General features: G+C 37.3%; 1 pseudogene; it reads left to right on the top strand.

Moving 5' to 3' along the window:
• Positions 1-7,728: 7,728 nt before the first annotated feature.
• The window catches only part of LOC149242764 (uncharacterized), a 145,864-nt pseudogene continuing 127,019 nt past the window's right edge, over positions 7,729-26,573 (top strand).

Genomic DNA, 26,573 nt, shown 5'->3' with positions numbered 1-26,573 from the left:
ATTTTCTGTCATATTTTGGTCTCTATACTTACATACCATGGTTAAAGATTGTTTTTTACAAAGGTTACAATGAAATTCATCCAGTCTTATCTACACAAGTTATGGAATTCGACCATTGTAAAGAGCTTCATAACGTCCGTCGAATTCATGGCAACCTCGGTTACAACTCAGCAAGAAATTACCTGTTGCTTAGTCAATCAATGTCCTGGATCCTGAACAGACAATGTTAGCTTGGCTTATGCACCCAGTTGACTGGATAAGGCACCTCAATCACATTTAAAACCAGTAGACTCTGTCAACTTCGCAAAAAAGTAAAAGGCCACTTTTGTTCTTGATGTGGAACACTATCAATCTATTCCTACATTTTCAACACCAGAAGGCTGTTGATTAGCTTCTGATGTAGGAGATTGTTCTGGACAATTTCCTCCAGCAGATTCAATTGTTAAGTCTAAAGATAATCTAATTTAAGTGTCCCATGAAATTGTCAAATTTTCAACTTAGTCCAAACCTACATATAGCATAATGAGTGAAGAAGTTTCATATTAGGCCCTCCTAGTTCATTCTATGATCCACAAAGAGATTCAGAATAGAGGAGAGGATAATACAATGTTATGGGCAACGAATGAAACATAAAATGACAAAAGTCAGAAATTGTACCAACAAAAATAATAATGCGATTATGGTGGATATATTCGAAAATTGAGCAAAAGCATTTAATTGTTCAGTCCAACATCAAGCCAGGTTGATGATATAAACGTATGTAGCAAAATAATAATTAAAAGTTCTAGTTTTACCTTGAAAAATATAAATTACCTACACAATCCAAAACACTTCATTTTGATTATCTCGTAACTGTCACATTTGTTTCACCTAACATTTTGAAGCGAAACGGTGCCTATTTGTTTTTTGATGTTCCACCGTACATTCCCGCTCTTCGTGCAGCGGCTGACTACTTTCCAACTTCTCCATAGTCGATTTAATTTTAATTTACAATTTCTTTTTCCAATATAATTTTCTGTTTTACCCATTTGTTTTTACTAACTTTAACTTTTTCAAATGGGAACATATTCCTCGATACAGGAAATTCAGTTTTCTTTCCCCACACATAAATTAGGGTTTCACTCACATAGATTAGGGTTTCACGGAGATAAAGTTCTTTCATTTCTCAATTTTGTTGGATCAGGTGCACAGCAAACATAACTACACACAACAAAATACCAAGCACATAAACACAAGAATTAACGTGGTTCACCCAACCAATCTGGGCTACGTCCACCAAACATAGGTATCAGGAATATATTAATCAAATTAGGAGATTACATCATGAAATCCTCACACACTCTTAGCAAATCATCCGAATGACTGCCTGTTATATAGCATAGAGAATCTAACAGCCTCATAACTCCCTCACATCAAATATAGGAGGCATTAACTCCCTCCCAACAACCTGGAGCTAATCTAGGAACTGAATCCCTATTGTTGTCATCCTTCAGAGATTTTTGCCTATTGACTAAAACAGAAAATCTCAACAATCTCCACCTTGACAACAATTCGCCTGATGCCCTGTTATTATTATTTTATCTTTTCTGCAAGCCAAGAGAAGCCAAACACCAGCGTAGCTTCTCCAACAAAACTGGTTTCGTGAACATGTCTGCACAGTTCTCCTTTGTATGCACCTTTTCAAGAGAAACTCCCCTTTCAGTGATAACCTGTCTTACAAAATGATATTTGATTGGAATATTCTTTGACTTACTATGATAGGCCGGATTCTTAGCCAAATGTATTGCACTTTGACTGTCACAAAGTAACCTGATGTTATCCTGTAACCTACCAAACTCACCAAGCAAACCTTTCAACCAAACCGCCTCTTTGCAAGCATGAGAAGCAGCAATGTATTCTGCTTCAGTAGTAGACAAAGCAACAATGTTCTGTAGCTTTGACATCCAGCTAATAGCTCCACCTGCAAGAGTAAAGATGTACCCTGAAGTTGATCTTCTCTTATCCAAATCATCTGCAAAATCGGAATCAACATATCCGCAAACATATTCACTACTCTTATTGTAAGAAATACAATAACTACTTGTGCCTCTCAAATACCGAAGCACCCATTTCACTGCTGACCAGTGTTCTTTACCCGGATTTGCCATGTACCTGCTGACAACCCCAACTGCATGAGAAATATCTGGTCGCGTACACACCATCGCATACATCAAACATCCTACTACATTGGCATAAGGAATTCGAGACATATAATCCTTTTCTTCATCTGTATTAGGACATAAACTCGAAGAAAGCTTAAAATGGGAAGCTAAAGGGACTGACACAGGCTTCACATTGTTCATACCAAACCTCAAAAGTATTTTCTCAACATACTTCTGTTGTGATAGCCACAGCTTACCATTGCCCCTGTCTCTGAAAATCTCCATGCCCAAAATCTGTCTTGCGGCTCCTAGATCTTTCATATCAAACGTCCTTGCCATCTGAGTCTTCAACCTGTTGATTTCTTCAATGCTTTTGCTTGCTAAAAGCATATCATCAACATATAACACTAAGATAATGAACATGCCATTATTTAACTGCTTAAAGTAAACACAATGATCACATTCACTTCTTACATATTTCTGACTCAACATGAAATAATCAAACTTCTTATACCACTGCCGAGGCGACTGCTTCAGGCCATATAACGACTTCTTGAGCCTGCAGACAAATTTCGCATTGCGATGCTGAACAAACCCTTCCGGTTGTTCCATATATATTTCCTCATCTAAATCACCATGTAGAAATGTAGTCTTAACATCTAACTGCTGCAACTCCAAATCAAACAAAGCCACTAATGCTAACACAATTCTAATTGAAACAATTTTAACCACTGGTGAAAAAATCTCATGAAAGTCTATGCCAGCTTTCTGAGAAAACCCTTTTGCAACCAGCCGAGCTTTGTACCTGTCTTCCGTATCATTCACACCCCGTTTCAGCTTGAAGACCCATTTGCACCCCACAGTTTTGCTGCCTTTCGGAAGTTCAAACAGATCCCACGTGCCATTCTTACCTAAGGCCATCATTTCTTCCTTCATCGCTGCTTTCCATTTGTCACTATTTGAACCTTCTACAGCTTCTTGATAACACAAAGGTTCATCATCATTAGCAATCAAAGCAACTGAAGTAACATGATCATCATACCTTGTCGGATGGCGTTTGATCCTTGTAGACCTCCTTAAGAACGTTTCTGGTGCTTCCACAATTGGCTGTCTATCAACTGAAGGAATTTCTTCATGATCGCCATCTGAGACCTGTTCATGTCCTCCATCTGAACCATGTTCATAATCTAATTCTGAAACCTGTTCATGACTAGAATTTGAACTATGGTCGTTATGACTATCATTAGAAATGTTGTCAAACTGAATATGTTGGAAATCAGATACATCATCCTGTTTCAATCTTCTATCTACATCTAACTGTACAAGAGAGGATTCATGAAACTTTACATCTCTGTTGATGATGATTTTGCGGGTAGTAGGATCCCACAATCTAAATCCCTTTGTTCCATCACCATACCCAACAAAGATATACCTTTTCGATTTCGGATCTAATTTAGTTCGCTGATGTTTAGGCACTAGAGCATATGCATCACAACCAAACACTCTGAGTTTAGAATAGTCACAAGGGTGTCTTGTCCATACCTCTTGCGGAACCTTGCAGTCTATTGTCGTTGATGGAGATCGGTTTATCACATAACAAGCAGTTGCCACTGCTTCCGTCCACAACTCCTTCGGCAACCCGGCGTTACTCAGCATACACCTTGCTCTCTTTAGAAGAGTCCTGTTCATGCGTTTAGCAACTCCATTCTGCTGAGGAGTATAAACCGTGGTCTTATGTCTCTCGATCCCTGCATCCTTGCAATAGCTGTCAAACTCCTTGGAGGAAAACTCACCACCATTGTCAGTTCTTAAACATTTTATAGTTCTACCAGTGTTGTTTTCTACCAATGCTCTAAACTGCTTGAAAACTGTAAAAACATCAGAGTTCTTTTTCAACATGAAGACCCAAACTTTCCGAGAAAAGTCATCAATGAATGATACAAAATAAGACGAACCACCATACGACGCTGTAGGGGCTGGACCCCAAACATCTAAATGGATATAATCAAGTATACCTTTACTAGTATGTTTGCTTGTTTTAAACTTTTGTTTACTTTGTTTACCAAACAGAAAATGTTTACAGAAATCCAATTTTCCAGATCTTAGATTAGGAAGTAACTTTCGGTCAGCCAAAATTTTCAATCCTCTTTCACTCATATGCCCCAATCTTTGATGCCATAAGTGAATGGAACTACTGTCATGTTCAGACACAGACACATGATCTGACCCAGTTCTACCTTCTAACTGAAATAGATTTCCTACTTCCTTAGCTTTCATCACTAGTAAGATACCTTTATAGATTTTCATAACTCCACCTTGAATTACAGTTTTATATCCATTTGAATCAAGTGCTCCTAATGAAATCAAATTTTTCCTTAGATCTGGTACATGCCTCACATCAGTTAATATTTTGGTTGTGCCATCAAACATTTGTAGTTGTATGCTTCCAATCCCAACAATATTACATGTTACATCATTACCCATGTACACAACACCATCATCAATTGATTTATATGTTTTAAACCAATCTCTATGTATACACATGTGATTAGATGCCCCGGAATCTAACAACCAATGTTGATCATGTTTTGAAACATTAACTGACAATACTTCATCACTCATACCTGAAGCAGATACTAAACTTGTATCTGTGGTGTTGGCTTCCTTCTTTTCTGTCGAAGAGCCTTCTTTAGCAGCCTGCTTTCGCTTCCAGCAATCCTTTTTCAGATGTCCAGCCTTGCCACAATGCCAGCACTTCACCTTGGGCTTATTTCCTTTGGATTTTAAACGAGAGTCGCTATGCTTTCCCCCGGAGTGTCTCTCTCGTGAGCGACCTCTGGCCATCATTACCTCTGATGTAGAGGTGTCTGCATTCGACCTCTTCCTCGTCTCCTCAGCGAACAAGGCTCCAACAACATCGTCAAACTCAAGAATTTCTGATGTACTAAAACTTATGGAAGTAACAAAGTAATCCCAGGATTCAGGCAAAGAACATAATAAAGTTATCGCCTTATCCTCTGAATCAAATTTCACATCTAGACTGTTTAATTGCACCAACAAGGTATTAAAAACATTCAGGTGATCAGCAATTGAGGTACCTTCTTTCATCCGCAAACTGTAAAGCTGCCGTTTCAGGAGAATTCGATTTGTCAAAGATTTCGTCATATAGAGCTTCTCAAGCTTCGTCCACAGGCCTGCGGCGGTTTTCTCTGACACAATGTTGAACAGAACATCGTCCGCCAGACATAACCGAATTGCGCTCAGAGCTCTATCGTCCATCTCATCCCAATCATCCTCCGTCATGGAAGGAGGTCTTTTGTTTTTCCCCAACAGTGCTTTCGCCACACCTTGTTGAACCAGCAGATCGTGCATCTTCACCTTCCAGATCTCAAAATTATTCTTGCCATTAAATTTCTCAATTTCAAAACGGGAACTTTGAGTTTTCGCCATTTTGTATCAAGGAACACAATAATCTCCAATATCAATGTTTTAAATACCAGCAATTTAAAAAAAAATTGCCCATGCCTTTAAAACAAAAAATATCTTCCCTTATGTCTCTGTACTTCTGCCTTTTTTTCCAATCATTTAAAAAAAAAAAGAAGACAATTAATGTGCTACTGCACCATCCCCTTAACTTTCTGCTCACAAATGATAAATGAATGCAACCGGTACCAAGAGGTGGAATTAGTGATTGTACAGATTCTTACTATTCAAATTGGTGGGCAATACACCCATTTGTACTTGAATAAACAATCTTACCAGCCAGATTTTTATCCGAACAAACAATCTCACTACCAAGAATTCATGTTCTGTCGCTTTCACTAATAAAGAATCCTGTGAGCTTATAAATCGTCCATTATGTTATTTTCCTTACGAAAAGAACAAACAAATTCTGTTATCCATGCGATTTTTAATAGGCAGGTTTTGTTTAAATAAATCCACGCTGTTTGTATCTCATTCCTGTTTCCACTCATAGGCTCGCTGTTTAAAATAATATAGGAGTAGTCTTTAACGCGACTTTTTGAAAGCTTTTCTGGCGACTTTTTCCGGTGAAAATCCGGCAGTAATTTATTGGAATCCAAGTTTGATAGCTAATTTCTGCACAATGAAACCGTCCCAGGGGTTTTTCAGGTCGCTGAATCGGAATATGCAGTTAAAAAACCATTTTAACTGCAACAAATCATGATTTCATCTCAATTTCTTCCGCCGGATTCCGTCACCGGAATCTCAAAAAGTCGCATTATAGACAACTCCTAAAATATATAACAACGCATTTTTCAAAAAACCATACCCATGTTGTTGTTTGCAAAGGAATGCGTGCACATCAATTGCAATATATTTACGTTGATTTTTTTTTAAGAAATATATACCCTCTGTTTTAAACACATAGCCACGTTGTTTTGATAGCATATCAACACCGTGTTTAAAACTATCGTTTTAAAAAATGCATTAACTCAAACTGCGTCATACCGTTTTCAATACACAGTTGCTAATGCATATCAAGAATATGTTTTTGAAAACTGCGTCATACCATTGTCAATACACGCTGTTTTCCGCATCATACCATTGTCAATACACGCTGTTTTCCGCATCGGAACGGTTTTTGAGTGCCCACCCAATCCAACGCACAGCAACGTATACACAGCAGCAAAACAAATCAGCACCTCCAGCACCACGCGCCCTCAGCGCTCCAACTCTTCACGCAGAAAAACTGCCAGCAATCCACTCACGCAGAGAATCCTCTCAGCACCATCACCTCCAACATGCTCTGATACCAATTGTTGGATCAGGTGCACAGCAAGCATAACTACACACAGCAAAATACCAAGCACATAAACACAAGAATTAACGTGGTTCACCCAACCAATCTGGGCTACGTCCATCAAACATAGGCATCAGGAATATATTAATCAAATTAGGAGATTACATCATGAAATCCTCACACACTCTTAGCAAATCATGACTGCCTGTTATATAGCATAGAGAATCTAACAGCCTCATAACTCCCTCACATCAAATATAGGAGGCATTAACTCCCTCCCAACAACCTGGAGCTAATATAGGAACTGAATCCCTATTCCTGGAGCTAATCTAGGAACTAAATCCCTATTGTTGTCATCCTTCAGAGATTTTTGCTTATTTGACTAAAACAGAAAATCTCAACAAATTTACTCTCGCATTGCACTCTCAACTCACAGAAGTAGCTGCTGTCACACAAACACATTTCTATTCTCTCACGTTTCAACATGGGGTCACTAGCACGAGGAACACAATGCTCTCCCTCTGCAACCACAACATCTCCATTCATCGACTTTCCTTCCGCACGCGCCCCTGCAGACACGCGCATTAAAACACTTGTCGCAACAACAGACTTCAAGAGGCACTGGACACCTTCAAGCACCTGCTTTCACCTAAATCTACATCCATCCCCTCTCTAATCACCTGCAATGTCTTGTTAAGTAGCCTACTTCGACTGAATCAACATGAGTCAGTGTTCTCTGTTTACAAACTTATGATTGAACGCGACATTATTCCAGATCTCATAACTTTGAACATTATCATCAATTGTCATTGTGAAACAGGTAAAATGGATTACGCATTGAAAGTGTTTGAAGGAATGGAAGCACATTTGTATGTTCCAAATGTCGTAACCTTCACTACCCTCATCAAAGCGTTTTGCAGGAAATTCAGAGTCGAGGACGCTATCAAGGTTTTCAAACAAATGAGGAGCAAACAACAAGAGCCTAGTCATGTTACATATAATACCCTAATAGATGGGCTCTGCAAGACCGGTAAATCCCACGAAGCGTTTGGGTTGTTAGCTGTTATGCTGCAAAAGGGCCATGAGCCTGACACATCCACATTTAACCCGTTCATGGATCGGCTATGCAAAGAAAGTAAGCTCCAAGAAGTCAAGAAACTATTGTATCTGATGATAAAAGAGGGTTGTAATCCCGATATTATTACATACAATATACTTATTAACGGTTTATGTAAAGAAGGCAAGTTGGATGAGGCGTGGGAGCTCTTCTATGAAATGTCTGATAGAAACATATGCCCTGATGCTGTCACATGCAATGTGCTTATTGATGGTTTATGTAAAGAAGGCAAGTTGGATGAGGCGTGGGAGCTCTTCTATGAAATGTCTGAGAGAAACATATGCCCTGATGTTGTCACATGCAATGTGTTTATTGATGGTTTATGTAACGCAAGTTGGACGAGGCGATGAAGTTCTTCTCTGGAATGCCTGACAAAAACATATCCCCTAATTTGGTCACATACAATGCGCTTATTGATGGTTTATGTAAGGAAGGCAGGTTGGACCAGGCAAGGAAGCTCTTCTCTAAAATGTCAGGGAGGAACATATGCCCCAATATTGTCACATACAGTGCGCTTATTGATGGTTTAAGTAAGGAAGGCAAGCTGGACAAGGCAAGGAAGCTCTTCTCTGAAATGTCAACGAGGAACATATGCCCCAACATTGTCACATACACCTCTCTTATTCCTCTCTTATTCATGGTTTATGTGACAAAGGCAAGTTGGATGAGGCAAAGAAGCTTTTCTATGAAATGTCTAACAGAAACATTTGCCCTAACCTTGTCACGTACAATGCACTTCTCAATGGTTTATGTAACGAAAGGCAATGGCAGGAGGCCACCAGAGTGCTTCATGAGATGCTAGATAAGGGGTGTAAGCCGAATGTTATCACGTACACTACTGTTATGGATGGCCTTTGCAAAGAAGGCAAGCTTCAGGAAGCTCTCGGGTTATTATATGTTATGATGAAAATAGGCAGTCCACCTAATGAAATCACATACAATACACTTATAAATGGATTTTGCAGAGTGGGTAATCTGGAGAAGGCAGGGGAACTTCTTCGAGAGATGCCAGAGAAAGGCTGCAAGCCTGACCTAGTTACGTATCATACATTAATACATTGGCTTTGCAAGCATAATAGGACAGACGAAGCTCAACAGATCTTCTATGAGATGCAACGCCAAGGTCAGAGCCCTGATGTTGTCACATACACCGCATTGATCAATGGACTCTGCAAAGTGGGTAATCTGAAGGAGGCAATAAAATTATTCAAACAGATGAAAGATAGCGGTCTTGTCCCTGATATGATTGCACATGCCACCATCATGGATGCACTATGCAAGGACTGCACACCCGAAAGAGCCAATAGAATATTTCATGGCAACTTCAAAAAAGTTTGATATTGGTGCTGTGACATATTCAGCCACAAATAACAGCCTCTGTGATGATATCGCTGAAATGGACCTAGCAAGATTTAGTAATTTGGAGTAAATTGCAATTTATGAAGTACAGGGGTAACTTTGGTAATTATAGGCTAGGCAGGCAATCTGAAACAGGTTTGGTGGCTGTGTTGATGAAATCATCCAAGTGAAATTTCCAGAAAGTTGCACTATGTGTTAAATATGAAGACACATCTGATTTAGTGTTTAGTCACGTGGGTGACACATCTTTATTAGATGCACTAGTTGTTCAGTCTGGAAATGGGTTTCGCCTACCAGTTGGTGTGTACTTGCAACGGGTGTAGTGCCCCAGGTAAATAACAATGGCAGTGCTCACATATATAATCTAGAATTGGTTTGCTAAAATGGTTTGTGAGTTGTCATTTCATATTGATAAAGTGGACCTTGCAAATAATAACAACGGTGAGTTACAAATTCATCTGATATGCTGTTAGTGATGGCAAAGTTGTTAAGGCTTTCAAATCCTATACAATGTATCTGACTTTGCTGCAGTGTACATTAGCTGAATGGTCTGTCTGAAGTGCTCTTGAGCAATTGTTTTATGGAAATTAATGTTAGTATTTGCTTGCAATAGTCACAATTTCTAATTTAGGTAAAATAGATGGACTTACTGTAACAGCACCTACTAGTATAGAACTTACCAGCGTTGAGATAAATACTATGAAGCACTGTTATGGGTGTGAATTGATGTAGGGTTTACTCATGGTTTGCTCTAGTGGTTATTGAGTTGCTATTGCTGAATTGCTTATGGGAAGTTTAAAACTTTAAGGTACAATAAAACAGTCGATTAAATTAGCTGTCAACTGCATTCCGTAATTTTGTACCATGTGACAAACTTTAACCGTCTGCAGTGATCCTTTCATATTGGTGCTAGAGGTTGTTTGAGAATTTGACAACTTTTCATGATGTCGTATAATTAGTTTATCCAGACTCGCTATAATAGGACATAAGACCATACGTGCAGTGACCTGGCAACATGGCATATGGTTGTCTTAAAACTTAACATGGGAACTTGCCTCACTGGGATTGATGTTATCACATTGAACGTCGTCTGAATGTATGAACACTATGTATTTCAGAGGCTATGTGGTAAATTAATCTACAACAACAGCATGAGATCAGACCTTATCCAGAGAGGTCTGCTGAATCTTACTGTATGCAGACTGTACTTTGTGGCTGTGGCATGAGCTGTTGGTTTAACCATCCTCTAATTTAGAAACTCTCTGCTTCTTCTGCTATATTCCTAAATATTTTGGACTAGGGTCACTTCCTAATCAGTTGCTTGCACATGTGAAGCTCGAATGGCAGTAACTAATGCTTAAACGGAAACCACACATTGGATCTACTTCTCACAGGCTGTTAAGATCAATTAGTTTAAGTTCCTCTGCATGGCTTAATTGAAGTGCTACGTCTAAGCTTCCATTCTGACTAGAATACTGAAATTTGCTGTTGTCAGTAGTTGTAAATGTGTCATGCTGTTAATAATAGTCTCTGCTGGAAGTGAGAACTGTGGAATTCATCTATTGCATATTGCACCAGGGTTATGATTTGCAATCCCAAGTTATTGCCTTTTCAGCCCTCAGTGGTGTGGCTCAAGGAACTTTGGCTCCAATAGTTTAGGGATCTCAGAAATAGTGTAACTTTATTTATTTCTAATATTATCTGGGACAAAAATATGAAATTTTGTGTTTGTTTAATGTGAAATGTCAGGCTGCAGCATAGCATCTGCAAGAACTAAAGGTAAGCGTCCTTCAAGAATAAGGCGACATGAACGACAGGAACTGATCTGTTGTCTAGATCGAAAACGAGAACTAAACTTGCTTGCTAAATTTTATAATTCTTTTAGATATCATTTTTTTGGGATTCAACTGCGTTAAGTAAGTCATTCAAACGTATGACCATTTCCATGAGAGGTAGTCTTAAAGTGACTAATTTCTCATGATTTTTGAATAGTTCACTTAGCACTCATTGCATCGGGTGATGCTCACAGGGGTGAAGAAGTGGGATTGAAACTAGTGAAATGTGGAGAACGAATCACATAGCATCAATCATCACTTCCGGGGCTTGCACCCGGTAACCAGGACTTCCCAGGAGGTCACCCATCCCAGAACTCCTCTGGCTCAAACGCGCTTAACTGTGGAGTTTTTCCCCACAATCAAGCCCACTTAGCTTGCTACCCCATTTGCAAAACCTTAGCAAGTATTGTGCCTCATGAACCATTCAAGTAGAGATCCCTTGACTCTTTTTGAATTTAAGTATGGGGGATTTACGCGGTGCATTATATTAGATATCATTTTTTTGGGATTCAACTGCGTTAAGTAAGTCATTCAAACGTATGACCATTTCCATGAGAGGTAGTCTTAAAGTGACTAATTTCTCATGATTTTTGAATAGTTCACTTAGCACTCATTGCATCGGGTGATGCTCACAGGGGTGAAGAAGTGGGATTGAAACTAGTGAAATGTGGAGAACGAATCACATAGCATCAATCATCACTTCCGGGGCTTGCACCCGGTAACCAGGACTTCCCAGGAGGTCACCCATCCCAGAACTCCTCTGGCTCAAGCGCGCTTAACTGTGGGCTTGATTGTGGGGAAAAACTCCACAGTTAAGCGCGCTTGAGCCAGAGGAGTTATGGGATGGGTGACCTCCTGGGAAGTCCTGGTTACCGGGTGCAAGCCCCGGAAGTGATGATTGATGCTATGTGATTCGTTCTCCACATTTCACTAGTTTCAATCCCACTTCTTCACCCCTGTGAGCATCACCCGATGCAATGAGTGCTAAGTGAACTATTCAAAAATCATGAGAAATTAGTCACTTTAAGACTACCTCTCATGGAAATGGTCATACGTTTGAATGACTTACTTAACGCAGTTGAATCCCAAAAAAATGATATCTAATATAATGCACTGCGTAAATCCCCCATACTTAAATTCAAAAAGAGTCAAGGGATCTCTACTTGAATGGTTCATGAGGCACAATACTTGCTAAGGTTTTGCAAATGGGGTAGCAAGCTAAGTGGGCTTGATTGTGGGGAAAAACTCCACAGTTAAGCGCGCTTGAGCCAGAGGAGTTCTGGGATGGTTGACCTCCTGGGAAGTCCTGGTTACCGGGTGCAAGCCCCGGAAGTGATGATTGATGCTATGTGATTCGTTCTCCACATTTCACTAGTTTCAATCCCACTTCTTCACCCCTGTGAGCATCACCCGATGCAATGAGTGCTAAGTGAACTATTCAAAAATCATGAGAAATTAGTCACTTTAAGACTACCTCTCATGGAAATGGTCATACGTTTGAATGATTTACTTAACGCAGTTGAATCCCAAAAAAATGATATCTAATATAATGCACTGCGTAAATCCCCCATACTTAAATTCAAAAAGAGTCAAGGGATCTCTACTTGAATGGTTCATGAGGCACAATACTTGCTAAGGTTTTGCAAATGGGGTAGCAAGCTAAGTGGGCTTGATTGTGGGGAAAAACTCCACAGTTAAGCGCGCTTGAGCCAGAGGAGTTCTGGGATGGGTGACCTCCTGGGAAGTCCTGGTTACCGGGTGCAAGCCCCGGAAGTGATGATTGATGCTATGTGATTCGTTCTCCACATTTCACTAGTTTCAATCCCACTTCTTCACCCCTGTGAGCATCACCCGATGCAATGAGTGCTAAGTGAACTATTCAAAAATCATGAGAAATTAGTCACTTTAAGACTACCTCTCATGGAAATGGTCATACGTTTGAATGACTTAACGCAGTTGAATCCCAAAAAAATGATATCTAATATAATGCACTGCGTAAATCCCCCATACTTAAATTTATAATTCTTTTCAGAATATATTCTGTTTGTGTGGAAAATATTTTATAGTCAAAGTAATTGTTTAAACAACATAAAAGACCCTATATTTTCTATCAGATTTTGATTGTTTCTATCATATTTTGGTATCTACACTTATATGCCATGGTTAAAGAATTTTTTTGACAAGGTTACAATGATATTCATCCAGTCTTATCTGCACAAGTTAGGGAATTCGACCATTATAAAGAGCTTCATAATGTCCGTCAAATTCATGGCAACTCCGGTTACAACTCTCAGCAAGAAATTACTTGTTGATTAGTCAATCAATGCCCTGGATAAGGCACGTCAATCACATTTAAATCTGTAGGCTCTGTCAACTTTGCAAAAAAGTAAAAGGCCACTTTTGTTCTTGAAGTGGAACACCATGAATCTATACCTACATTTTCAACACCAGAAAGCTGTTGACTACCTTCTGATGTAGAAGATTGTTCTGGACAATTTCCTCCAGCAGATTCAATTGTTAAGTCTAAAGATACTCTAATTTAAGTGTCCCATGAAATTGTCAAATTTGCAACCTGGTTAATGCTATGCTCCACACACACATTCAAAATGAGAGAAAACCAGAGAGGAGAGGATAGTACAATACTACAATGTTATGGGCAACGAATACAACATAAAATGACACAAATCAGGAATTGCACCAGCAAAAATAATAATGCAATTCTGGTGGATATATTCCAAAATTGAGCAAAAAGCATTAATTGTTCAGTCCAACATCAAGCCAGGTTGATGATATAAAATTATGTAGCAAGATAAGAAGTAAAAGTTCTAGTTTCACCTCTGAATTATGTCTGAAAGAGGAGCTTGATCAAACATTTAAAAATATTTGACAGGTAAAAAACTCCAATGTGAGCTATCCATTTAAAATCTACGCTATTTTCTTTATTTGGATCCTTACAAATGAGAAAATTTCCTTGGCTATCATTAATTGGAAATAGGATTTAATATATTCAATTTTCTGATTTTTTTAGTAAAATCTTTCATGCAATAGCCTATTATCATCAATGTTGGATTAATAATATTTCAATAAAACTCCCAGAAAATGTTTTTTTGGCAAATGAGTTTGTGCAAAATGTTATATTTTCTTATCTTATACATTGATCTACCTTCTGTCATCAATGCCCTATATTATTGCACTAAATAAATTCTGTGATAGCGTTTCTTTCACAAACTAGTTTGTGCATAATGCAATATTTTCATATTTTATTCTTAAATGAGCATAACATCTGGAAACATAAAAATGCATTTTTTTGATAAATTAGACTATCAAGGTAGGTTTTAAAAACTTAGGCAACTCTTTGTTGATAGATATCATATATGAAAGCATGCACCTACATGTAAAATTAAAAGGGAACTTGTGATGAAGTAGCTATCTCAACAAGAATGTAGACGCTTTAAAAACAAGTGCACCCATATTGAATGAGGACTAGTCACATCAACGATGAATTACTAGAAGGTGAACTTGACAGCAAATAACTTTCTCAATAATTATTAGAAAGTGAACTGTACAACAAATAACTTTCCCAAGGCTTTTTTGTAAACACTACTTTTCTAATTTGCTATAAGATGCCTGCAAATGTGCTTATTGGAGTAGGGATGAATTACTAGAAGGTGAACTTGACAGCGAATACTTTCTCAATAATTATTAGAAAGTGAACTGTACAACAAATAACTTTCCCAAGGCTTTTTTGTAAACACTACTTTTCTAATTTGCTATAAGATGCCTGCAAATGTACTTATTGGAGTAGGGATTGCAGGTGGTTATTATTAGAATTTGTTTTTTGTGGTCACAATTGAGTTCAAAATCCAACTTAAATCTCTTGTAGACAAAATATGACAAGAAGAATTAATTAAAAATCTAGTAGTGTTTACCTCACATATAAAACTAAGTATTTGTTTGACTTTACTAACAAGTTTGGGAAGGATATATTTATGCCAGAGTATTATTGGTTTCTGTTATGTGGCTGAGGTTGGATGGCCTTTTATGATATGTACAAAGTGATGACTAGATAATTGATACATGCATAGAAGGTTGTGGGTAAATCCTCCTACGAACAAAGAGAATCCATACACACATGAAATTTTTGGGGAACAATCTATGACATCCTCACCCCAACCAAATTAAAACAATTCCAACTTATACAATCCTCATACCATCTTCTTTTCCTAACCAATTGATCACTCACTATAATATTGGTACATGTTTTATTAAGGCAAATTAATGAATATATGTTTACAATGTAACAATTAAACAAAAAGGGCTTTAAAAGCATGGTTGAATACACTATAATTCTCTATTTGGACCAAGGGTAAATTGTTAAGAGGGTGAAATTAGCATTTGCTTTCTAACCTGTTGGAAACTTTACTAGGAAAATTCAAAGTTTCAAAATATTATATAACATGACTTTTAGAGAGCTATAAGAAAATGACATGTCTTGAGAATCCCATAAAAGTTGATACCAATTAATTTAATTTCTGTATTTTCATATTATGGCTCTAGCATGTCAAGGGCAATTACCTTGATTGGTGGAGGTAGATATTTGAGTCTCACAACCCAAGTTCAAATCCTCAATTAGATATGCAACAAATAGTTGTTGCATTGTTTGTAAATCAACAAAGTTTACCCTAAAAACATTCCTCAAAATGAGGGGAAGTGCCCATGTTTCCTTCAAATGGGTATTTTGAATATATACAAAATTTTATGGTTGAGTATCGTTTAGCTTTTTAAAAGAAAAGAACAATTTGGAATTTGTACTTCTTGATATTCTAACATATAAGAATGGTTAATTTTTCATAAATCATAGGAATATTGCAACAATTTAGGAAGATGTCGAAGTTCATGGTTTTTTCATTATGTTGAGAGGTGAAGGAACTTGTATACTTTCAATAAGTAATATTAAAATTCTATTTATTGTTTTGATTTATTTTAAATTACAAATTATTATGGATTAAGCATGTAACGATTGTAGAAATTCCTTGTAGATTTTAATATGCTAAAACCATTGACTTGAATCTACTCTACTCATTAGCGGAAACAAAAATTGATCGATGAAATCATGAAGCAGAAAAAGAAGAATTTCAATCACACATAACACAATAATTTTCTGGGGAAATCCTCAGCTAAAAACCATTGCTATATGTATATTTCATTAACCAGAAGATCTGAGAAGAAAATACAATGTTTGTTCAACCCGAACAATCTTTGCACAAGTGCAATCTATCTCACTGCTTCACAAACTAGCTCAAGCCAATACTTAGCCATATTTGTTCCCTACCAAGCCCCTACTTCCTTGCTCTATTCCTTTGGGAATTAGACCATATTTAATGTGAAATTCCTCACTAATAACTACGCAATCCATCCATAGGCCTTCCTCTGATTGCATGCATCACCGGTTTAATTTAGATGATTTTACAACTGATAGTACTGAACTCTCATCTCATCTAGGTCTTCCTTTGAACTGACATGCATGAGTTATTTTTGAGTGAATTATCAGTTATCTAATTGATCACTGCATGTGAATTAAATCCATTTTAATTCACTTGACCACTCACTAGTTCCTCTAACAATTAGAATTAATTTAATTGAATTTAACTCAGTTAAAGTGATTATATAATTACAACTCAATAATAAGTCAATTTGGGCCCCTAAAATTTAGGAGTCACTTTACATGACTCTAGATAGACTTCAAACTTGAATTTACTGAGTCAAATAAATCAAATTAACTTAATTAATTATTACAAGTTGCCATGAGAATAAAATTACAATTTAATTCCTAATTTAATTCAAAGACAAATTAAATTAGGATTTTCTTGTTGTTATTTTTAAAACTCCCTCTCAACAAGAAAGTGATTATTTTCTACCCCGATCCTGCCTTTCTGAAACTTGAATTTGCATCTTGACAATGCCTTTGTCAAAATATCTACATTATACTCCTCTGTAGGAATGTATTCTAGCAACATGATTCTCCTTTGCACACAATCTCGTAGATGGTGATATCGGATGTCAATAGGCTTGGACCGATCATGAAAAACTAGATTCTCATAGAGTTTGATACAACTCTATTTGTCATAATAAATCACTATTGGATCCATCTGCTGACCAAAAAACCCAACAAGGATCTTCCTCATCGAGATAGCCTCACAAGCTGCTTGACTAGCAACCATGTACTTGTTGAATTGAGTGCAACTTATCTCTGCTTCCCGCTGTACCAAGAATTTACCACTGATCTAATATTGAAGATTCTCCCTATTGTGTTCTTCATGTCAGATGGACTCCCTACCCAATTTGCATCTGTGAATCCTTGAAGCTTCACTCCCCATACCCGTTTGTATCAAAGACCAAATTGAGTGGTTCCTCTAAGTATCTCAACACATGTTTAACTACCTTCCAATACAGTTTGGTTGGCTTAACCATGGCTTGAATAAGCTAGTTAACTGAAAAACACACGTGTGGTCATGTGTTCACCAAATACATAAGTGAACCCACAAGTTGTCTATAAATAATAGCCTCCGCTACTTCACCTGAAGTAGCATCCTCCTTCCTCTAGTTACCAGCTAGAGGAGTCTCCATGGGTTTGTTTCTCTCCATATGGAACTTCTTTAGTATCTTGTTGGCATACTTGCCCTGAGAGACAAACAATTCCTCATCTCCTTGCCATACTTCCATACCAAGAAAGTAATGCATCAACTCTAAGTCCTTTATCTTGAACTCCCTTACAAGTTCCTCTTTACAAGATTTGATCAGCTTCTCATCACCTGTCAGAATCAAATCATCAATATATAATTACTATTATCGACAATTTACGTTCGACCACAATATGGTAAAGGTTAGACTACTTTTGGTGAAGCCCAACATGGTGAAATAACTGTCAATCTTAGTGTACCAAGCACAGGGTGCTTGTTTCAATCCATACAATTCTCGCTTGAGTCTACACACATGCGACTCTCTATTGAAGGTCTCAAATCTTCCTGACTGCTAAAAAATACACCTCTTCCTCAATCATGCCATTGAGGAATGATGTATCTTCCATCCCATCTATGCTGACAGTGCTAGAATAGATCTGATTGATGAGTATCTTGCTACAGGAGCAAAGGTATAATCATAATCAATTTCCTCCACCTTAGAGAACCCTCTGGCCACAAATTCAGCCTTGTGTTTCTCCACACTTCCATCCGCTGCTTACTTTACCTTGTGAAGCCATCTGGAACTCACCACTGACTTGTCTGATGGTCTTGGGACCACCTCCCAATCATTGTTTCCAATAATGGAGTCATACTCCTCAACCATAGCATTAACCCACATCGGTTGCTATTTTGCTTCTGCGAATGAGGATGGCTCAATCTCTACACTCTTTCTCATAAGAGCCATGTAGCCAGTGTACCTCTCTGGTGACCTCCTCTGCATGTGTTGTGATGTGGGTACTCCCACATTCTATTTATCATCATGCAATAATATGTCAACCTCTCTGGTGCACTTTCTTGCATCTATGGAAGTCTTTACATGAGTGGGTGTTTCCACTCTCTGCTCCTCTGTATGTGGCTGCTCCACATCATCTTAAGGTTCCTTCTTTGGAGTTAAAAGCTCCTAATTTTCATGTAATTGAAGCTCCCTCTCAAGGGAACATCTCATGGCATTCTCTTCATCGAAGTTCACATCTCTACGAACCACTATCATCCTGTTGGATGGTAGGTATACCTGATAGTTGTAAGTTGTATCAATGAACCCCAAAAATATGCCCAAATCAATTGTTGGATCTATATTTTTCCATGCATCTTTGGTAACATGACAATAGATTGATGAAGCGAAGATCCTGAAGTGTGCCACATCTGGTTTCTTACTTGAAAAAGCTTCTTCTATTGTACTCATCTCAAGAATTCATGAGGGATTTTGTTCTACAAATAAACAATTTTGTTGCATGCTTCAACCTACAAATGCAACGATAGGCTATGATCATGTAACATCACTCGTGCCACTCTCACAATACTTATGTTCTTCCTTTCATCCATCCCATTTTGTTGTGGGTTATGAGTTGCTATCAACTCTCATTAAATGCCTTTTGATGCACAAAAGTTCTTAAATTCATTCGACACATATTCTCCACCGTTATCACTTCTGAGAGCTTTAAATTTCCTTCCAATGTCTTTCTCGACAAGTGCTTTAAATTCACAAAAATTTAGTAAACGCCCGATCTTTCTTCTATATGAAGAAAATCCAACACTTACAAGTAAAATCATCAACAAATATTACATAATACTTGTGCTTAGCCATGGATGCCGTTGAGAATGGTCCACACACATCTGAGTGAACTCGATCAAGAATTGCTTCCACTTGACTGTCTTTGTCATGAAAGGAAGCTTTGGTGTACTTCCCTAATGTACACCCTTTGCATGTGTCTCTCTGTTCTAGTGTACCCTTGGGAAGTCCTGTAGAAATTTGTTGCATGATCTTTAAGGCTCCATGGTACATTTGACCAAATCTTCTATGCCACAACTCACCGATGTCTCAACTCTGCACCTTCTTTGCTTTAGTGCTCAAAGCAACGCAATCTTCTACCTCTAAATTGTAGAGGTTCTTCACTCAAACCTCGATCCTCTTCACCTGTCTCATGGCTATGGTACGAAGTAAAGCCTTTCCCTTGCTAAATATCACATCATAGCCATGATCCTCCAACATGGCAACAAAACCCAAGTTCTTCTTAAAACTTGGAACATACATGACATCTCTCAATATGTGGGGAGAACCAGACTCCCTCTGAAAGGTAACAATACCGATGTTGGTGGTGTTATATCTCCCATCATCTCCCATATCGATGTGCATCTGGGGTCCTTCTCCTCCAAGTCACTGAAGAGATCTTTATTATTAGATATATGGAATGAGGCTCCACTATCTAGGTACCACACTCTACCCATCACCATCACTGATGACACCATGCAAGCGATGCAAGTGAAATCTAATTCGAATAGTGAAGCAAGAGCTTCACCTGCCACTCCTCCTAAGGGATTATTACCGACCTTCTTGTGTGGACACTTTATATCATAGTGTCCCAGCTCCTGACAGTGAAAACATTTAATTTTTGACACATCCTTCTTCTTACTACCTTGACTAGAATCTTATTTGGAATGGGATGACTTCCTCTTCCCTTTCTGCGTCATTTCAGCTAAGGCACAATTCTCCTCATCACCATTCTTGGATGAGGATTCATCTCTAGTGTTCTGCCAAATATCTTCCTATACCAAGTCAGACCACAATCGCTCCCACTCCGATAGCTTCTCCCTCCCATTAACTAAGTCCTGGTAGCTGTGCCAACTCTTGGGAAGTCCTAGAATTGTTAGGCTCATCAGATCATCTTTTGCAATAGTAACCCCGATACTTCCAAGCTCATCCCGACATTGGGTGAACTTGGTCAAAGTAATTTGGAATTGAGTCGTCCTTCTCCATCTTGATCTTTCTGAGTTTGTCCTTCAGTGCCAGCTTCCTGTCATTTCTATTTTGAAACAAGCCCGTCAATTCCTTCCACATTGCAAATGGAGTTTCCTTATTGTGGAGATTCGAGACAATATGATCTCAAATTCCTTCTAGGATAATCCTTCTCACCTTTGCCACACACTTTATCCATTCTTCCAGATCTTTAGCATCGGATGTTAGAGGCTCTGGGATATTATGATCTATGAATTCCTTCAGTTTGTTGTCTTCCAACACTACCTCCATCCTGTCCTTCCAAGCTATGTAATTTGAGCTACCCTCAAGGGCATACTTAAGTCTCAAATCATAGAACGACATCTTGCTGAATCTGAAGTATGAAACTACAAATTCGATTTCACCTGCACAACAAAATCGTATTATCTTCTTCTATAGTGATTTAAGCTCTGATACCATGTAGAAATTCGTTGTAGATTCAAACTACAGATTGCAATATGCTAAAAAAATTGATTTGAATATACTCTACTGATCAGTAGAAACAAAAATTAATAGATGAAATCACGAAGCAGAAAGCGAAGAATTTCAATCATACATAACACAATAATTTTCTTGGGAAAGCCTTAGCTAAAAATCTCCACTATATGTATATTACATTAACTAGAAGATCTGAGAAGAAAATACAATGCTTGTTCAACCCGAACAATCTTTGCACAAGTGAAATCTATCTCACTGCTTCACAAACTAGCTCAAGTCAATACTTAGCCATATTTGTTGCCTTCCAATCCCCTACTTATTTGCACTATTCCCTTTGGAATTAGACCATATTTAATTGGGAAAGTCCTCACTAATAACTACACAATCCATCCATAGGCCTTCTTCTGATTGCATGCATTACCAGTTTAATTTAGATGATTTTACAACTGATAGTACACTGTCCTTGAACTCTAATCTCAACGGGGTCTTCCTCTGAACTGACATGCATGAGTTATTTTTGAGTGAATTATCAGTTATCTGATTGATCACTTCATGTGAATTAAATCCAATTTAATTCACTTGACCACACACTAGTTCCTCCAACAATTAGAACTAGTTTAACTAAATTTAACTTAGTTAAATCGAATTAAATAATTACAACTCAATAATAACTCAACGTGGGCCCCTAAAATTTAGGGATCACTCTACATGACTCTAGTTAGACTTCCAACTGAAATTTACTGAGACAACTAAGTCAAATTAACTTAGTTAATTGTTACATGAGAGTAGAATTACAATTTAATTCCTAATTTAATTCAAGGACAAATTAAACTAGGTTTTTCTTATTGCAATCTTTAACAATGATTTTTTTTTTTTTTAATCTTCCTTGAAGCACAATTGAAGTGATAACTCAATGCTTCTTTGCATATGTAATTTTTAGTTACAATGCGACTGTCTTTGCACTCTTGTGCAAGTGTATGACATCCTCAATAAACCTTAGTCATATGAATAAAGTATATGTTTTTTATTCCCATAAAAAAAATCATCGTAAATGTTATCATGATTGATATCATATAACATCACTATGGTATTTCGAAGCCATGGAATTGTTTGCTCATTTATGTTGTTTTCATGAATAAAGTTTGCTTTTTTGTGAGAAAGAAATTATTGGTTCCAAGAGAAAGAAGTGGAGAAGTGGAGTATTAATATGGAACAAAATCCCCAATTAAGGAAATGAGTCATATGACTGAATATCCATGATGTAAAATGATGGAAACCACATGCTATTGGTTCCCAAGGTGTCTTCCACCCAAAAACTAAGGTTAATTACTATTTTACATTTTAAGATACCTTTGTCACAAACGTTTTTGCAATGATGCTATTTTTCCTTCTTAAATGTATCCATCATAAGGAAATTTAAATTTGGGATTAAAATGCTATAAACACAAGGATACATGTGCATATTTGATTCAATACATGAGAGGTTATTGGTATTTAATGTTGCATTTTGTGATTATGTATTTTGATGTTATGTATCCTTCGATATTTTATCCATTCTTCATGTTTTTTTTATACAAACAACTTGCTTTTTAAAGATATTTTTTGAAGAAATTAAATTGGCATAGGTATATTAATCTCAAAATAATTAATATTTTTTATTTATTCATTTTGTTGCGAGGAAAGGTTATAATTGAGCCTCAGGAAAATAAGATTGTAGGATTTGTGGATAGTTTGTAATTTTTTTTTTGTAAATCTTGGATGAACGGGTTTTATTTTAATGATGGAAATTATTAATTTAATACTCATAGTTGTGATTTTGAAAATACTTTTTTTATTTAAAGTTTGTATGATTTTTGATGAAATTCCAATTCATTGCTAAAATTAAGAATACTTAAATAACTATGCATGAACATAAATATAAAATAATATAAATAATAAAAATATGTGAGCTTAAACAAAAGGGAACTTTCACCTCATATTTACAACAGGGTCTTCATTTATAATATTATATATCATTTTCACTCATACATTTATATATTATTTATTTATCTTAAATGGATATATTTATAATCTAAACATTTTGGATGTCTAATTGGTGAACCAAATTCGGTTGTCACATTTGATATGAGAGCTTTTTTTCTGATTTAGTCTTTGGCCATATATGTAACATACCTAGTCCATACCTAGTCCCTAATTCTTGAGTAAGGAAATGAGATATCAAAATTTTTCTTTCTTTTAATCACTTTAAATCCCACTTCTAAGGTGTCCATCATCTTCTACTTTTGAGTTTTGTCTCAGAGTATCCACAGTAGAAACCATATTTGTCAATGTTTCGAATCCCAACAGGCCTTATTAGTAAAATAATCTTCATGATAATTATCATTATTATAAAACTTAATAGTCATATCTATTTTAATTTTATCTTTGTCAAGAGCTTTCGATTGGTAAATTTTATCTCGTTCTAAGTCCAAGACACCAAGATCAACATGTCCATACATCTAACATGTGGAAAATCTATCAGTCCTGCCTTTCTACCCCTGTTTTCGTATATGTGATCATAATCGTAACGACCAACGTGGAAGCCACAACTGGCTAGGACAAGTTCTGTAAACAATTTAAGTATTAAATTTCCTTCTTGAAAATAACAAAAAATATGAAATGTTGGCCTGAAGGGAGGGACACATGTATCCAAGTATGAAGGAGAGAGGAGAAGTGGGAGAGTAGTAGCAGGTGGAATAACATATCGACACACCACCTAACAAATGAAAAAGACGTGATTGGATAGGGGGAAGTGCCCGTGTTTCTTGTTCTACAACATGAGGGAAGAGAAGCGGGGGAAATCTTGCAGTATATGAAGGGACTCAAGGAAAAATAGGAAGTGAGAAGAAAAATCTAGCAAAAAGACAAGAGGTGATGGTAGAGAAAGAATTTTGGGACATTGGACATGGACCATAGGAGCAATGTCAGAGTTGCAAATGAGTCATGTTCTCTGAAATTAGGATTTTTTATCCTAATTAATGTGTTGAGGTTGTTGGACTGTGTATGTTCGAGCTTGACTACCCAGTGGGAGGCTTAGAGGAGCATTGAACCATGAGTGCTTGCTAAGTTGATCAAACACTAAGTGCTTACTTAGTAAGCTATAAACCACTTAGTGCTTGTTGAATGGGATGATAAACCACTCAGATGTTTGTTGTAGGCTGATAACCCACTCGATAGGGTGAGTTGAACCACTGTGGTGCTTGTCGTGAGGCTGAGAAACACCCTGGAAAATGGGCTACATGATCTTACAATGCTTGCCTTGAAAACAATGCTAATAAACCTCCCAAATAGTGGATCCAAACTCCTAAAACTGAGAAATACCCCTGTTGGGCCTTGCGTGAAACACTGTGATCAATTTCAGAGAGAGGTGAGACCTATGGTGCTAATTACCAGAGAGCAGTTGATAAATTTCTTGGATGGTAGACTCCATAACCATTGATGTTTTATAAAGCAACAGAAGGTATTTCCTTCCAAACAACAATGAACAACAATGTATAATATATATTTTATTATGTATAATAATATATATTTATATATTATATCATATATCTAATATAATATAATATATAAATATAAATAATAAGTAATTATTTAATAATGAAAAAAAGGAGAAAAGACATGTCTATTAATGACAAGACACCCCGACTATGTATATATACAGGGATCCTCAATTATAATCAAACATCAACAATATCTCATATATCTTATATCAATCTACTAATGTTTAATCAATCGTAAAATAACAATTAAGGTTGAGATTTTTTCAAGTGTAATTATTGATTATAAGGCAATAATTACCAAGATTTGAAAATAAGGAAGAATTCAACATGGTTTCAGAGGCAAAAGATCTTGCAAGGAAAAACAAATTTTTTAGGTTGTTACAATATTTATGTGACAACATATTTACTTTTTACTCCTACCTAATCTATGCAAAGAATTCCATAAATTATGGTGGGAAGTAATTTCTGCTAAATATGTCTAATTATCGAAATGTAAAGAATTTACTACATATTTACTTTTTACTTCTACCTAAATTTATGCAAAGAATCTCATAAATTATCAATTGTGCATAAATACAAAAAACACACAAGTATATATGTTGGACACAAAATTACTTCAAATATTATTTATTACTTCATATCTTCCTTATACAAACTTCCAAATCCTGCGCACAGAGCTACAGGGGCCTGCACACTCAGCTGCAAATTTACCAAGGTCTTTGCACACTCAATTGTAGGAGCCTTCTCCTTCACCAAAAATACAGAGATATCATACCTTTACATACTCAAAACATATCAAAATCCCATTATATTCATTGATTCTATCTTAGACCCGCTAAGACACCGTTTTATATACTTTTCCCATTACAATACCATGGGCGGATCTCAAAACAATACAAAAACTAAGGGGATTTGACCTTCTTAAAGCCCCTTGACTCCTAGTGACTTGCGCTACTTGTGCTCCGCTCTTCAAATTGCAGAGACTTTACAATATCTTAACAAAACTTGACCTAGGGGACCCTATCCCAACAGGCCCCCAACACAAAGATGTGACTCATCCCCGAGTCACTCTGCTAGTATATCCTTGATGAGTGCTTTGAGACCACTGAATTAGGACTTCGAGGCTTGAAGTTCTGTTGTACTCCGCGCGGTGGTCTGCCAGACCTCTTCGACCAACTTTTCTATAGTTGGCCCTGCAACTGCTAAAATCATCGTCCTATGCGTGTGCTGAAGGGATTTTAATTTTCTCTGGACGTTCTGTGACAATTGACTTGCTTTGTTGGCCCATGGTTGTGTCCTTGCTGAAATGATAGAGGCCTTCTGATGCAGCTCATCAATCCCTTCTTGGAGTCTAGTGAACCTTTGTACAGGTGCTAAGGTCCGTGTTGTCGCCCTGATCTCATCAAACTGCAGTTGATTTTTGTGGATGTCAACTTCAAGTTTTTGCAGAGGTGGGTCCACTTGCATCAAGGCCCACATTTCCATTGTACTTTAAAAAATTTGGTTGCAGTCATTAATTGCAGCGGCAAGAATTTCCATATCATCTTTAATAACAACCTCGCACTACTCTTGGATTTTTGGAGGGGTGGCAGGCTACAGCTTCATCCGAAGCTCGAATATTTGCCATTGCAACTCAAACAACACCTTTCCTACCTCATCCTTAGATTCTTTGACCGCGGCTTCCAACCTCTGTAATTTTTCGGCCGAAGCTATCTTTGCTAAAATTTGGAGCTTTGGAAGGTCACTACATACCTACGCTGTTGCTACCTCTAGCTGTTGACTGAGTCCAACAACCTCTTCTCGTTCCTTGAGTGCCTGTGCATTTTCCTCAAAAATTTGTTGGTTGGTATTCTTAACTTCACTAATAAC

Source organism: Pinus tabuliformis, chromosome 8 (genome assembly GCF_031772625.1).
Source record: "Pinus tabuliformis cultivar Carrire ecotype Pingquan chromosome 8, CPIR1, whole genome shotgun sequence".
Lineage (NCBI taxonomy): Eukaryota > Viridiplantae > Streptophyta > Pinopsida > Pinales > Pinaceae > Pinus > Pinus tabuliformis.
The sequence above is the reverse complement of the archived record's forward strand: the minus strand, read 5'-3'. Positions and strand labels throughout refer to the sequence as shown.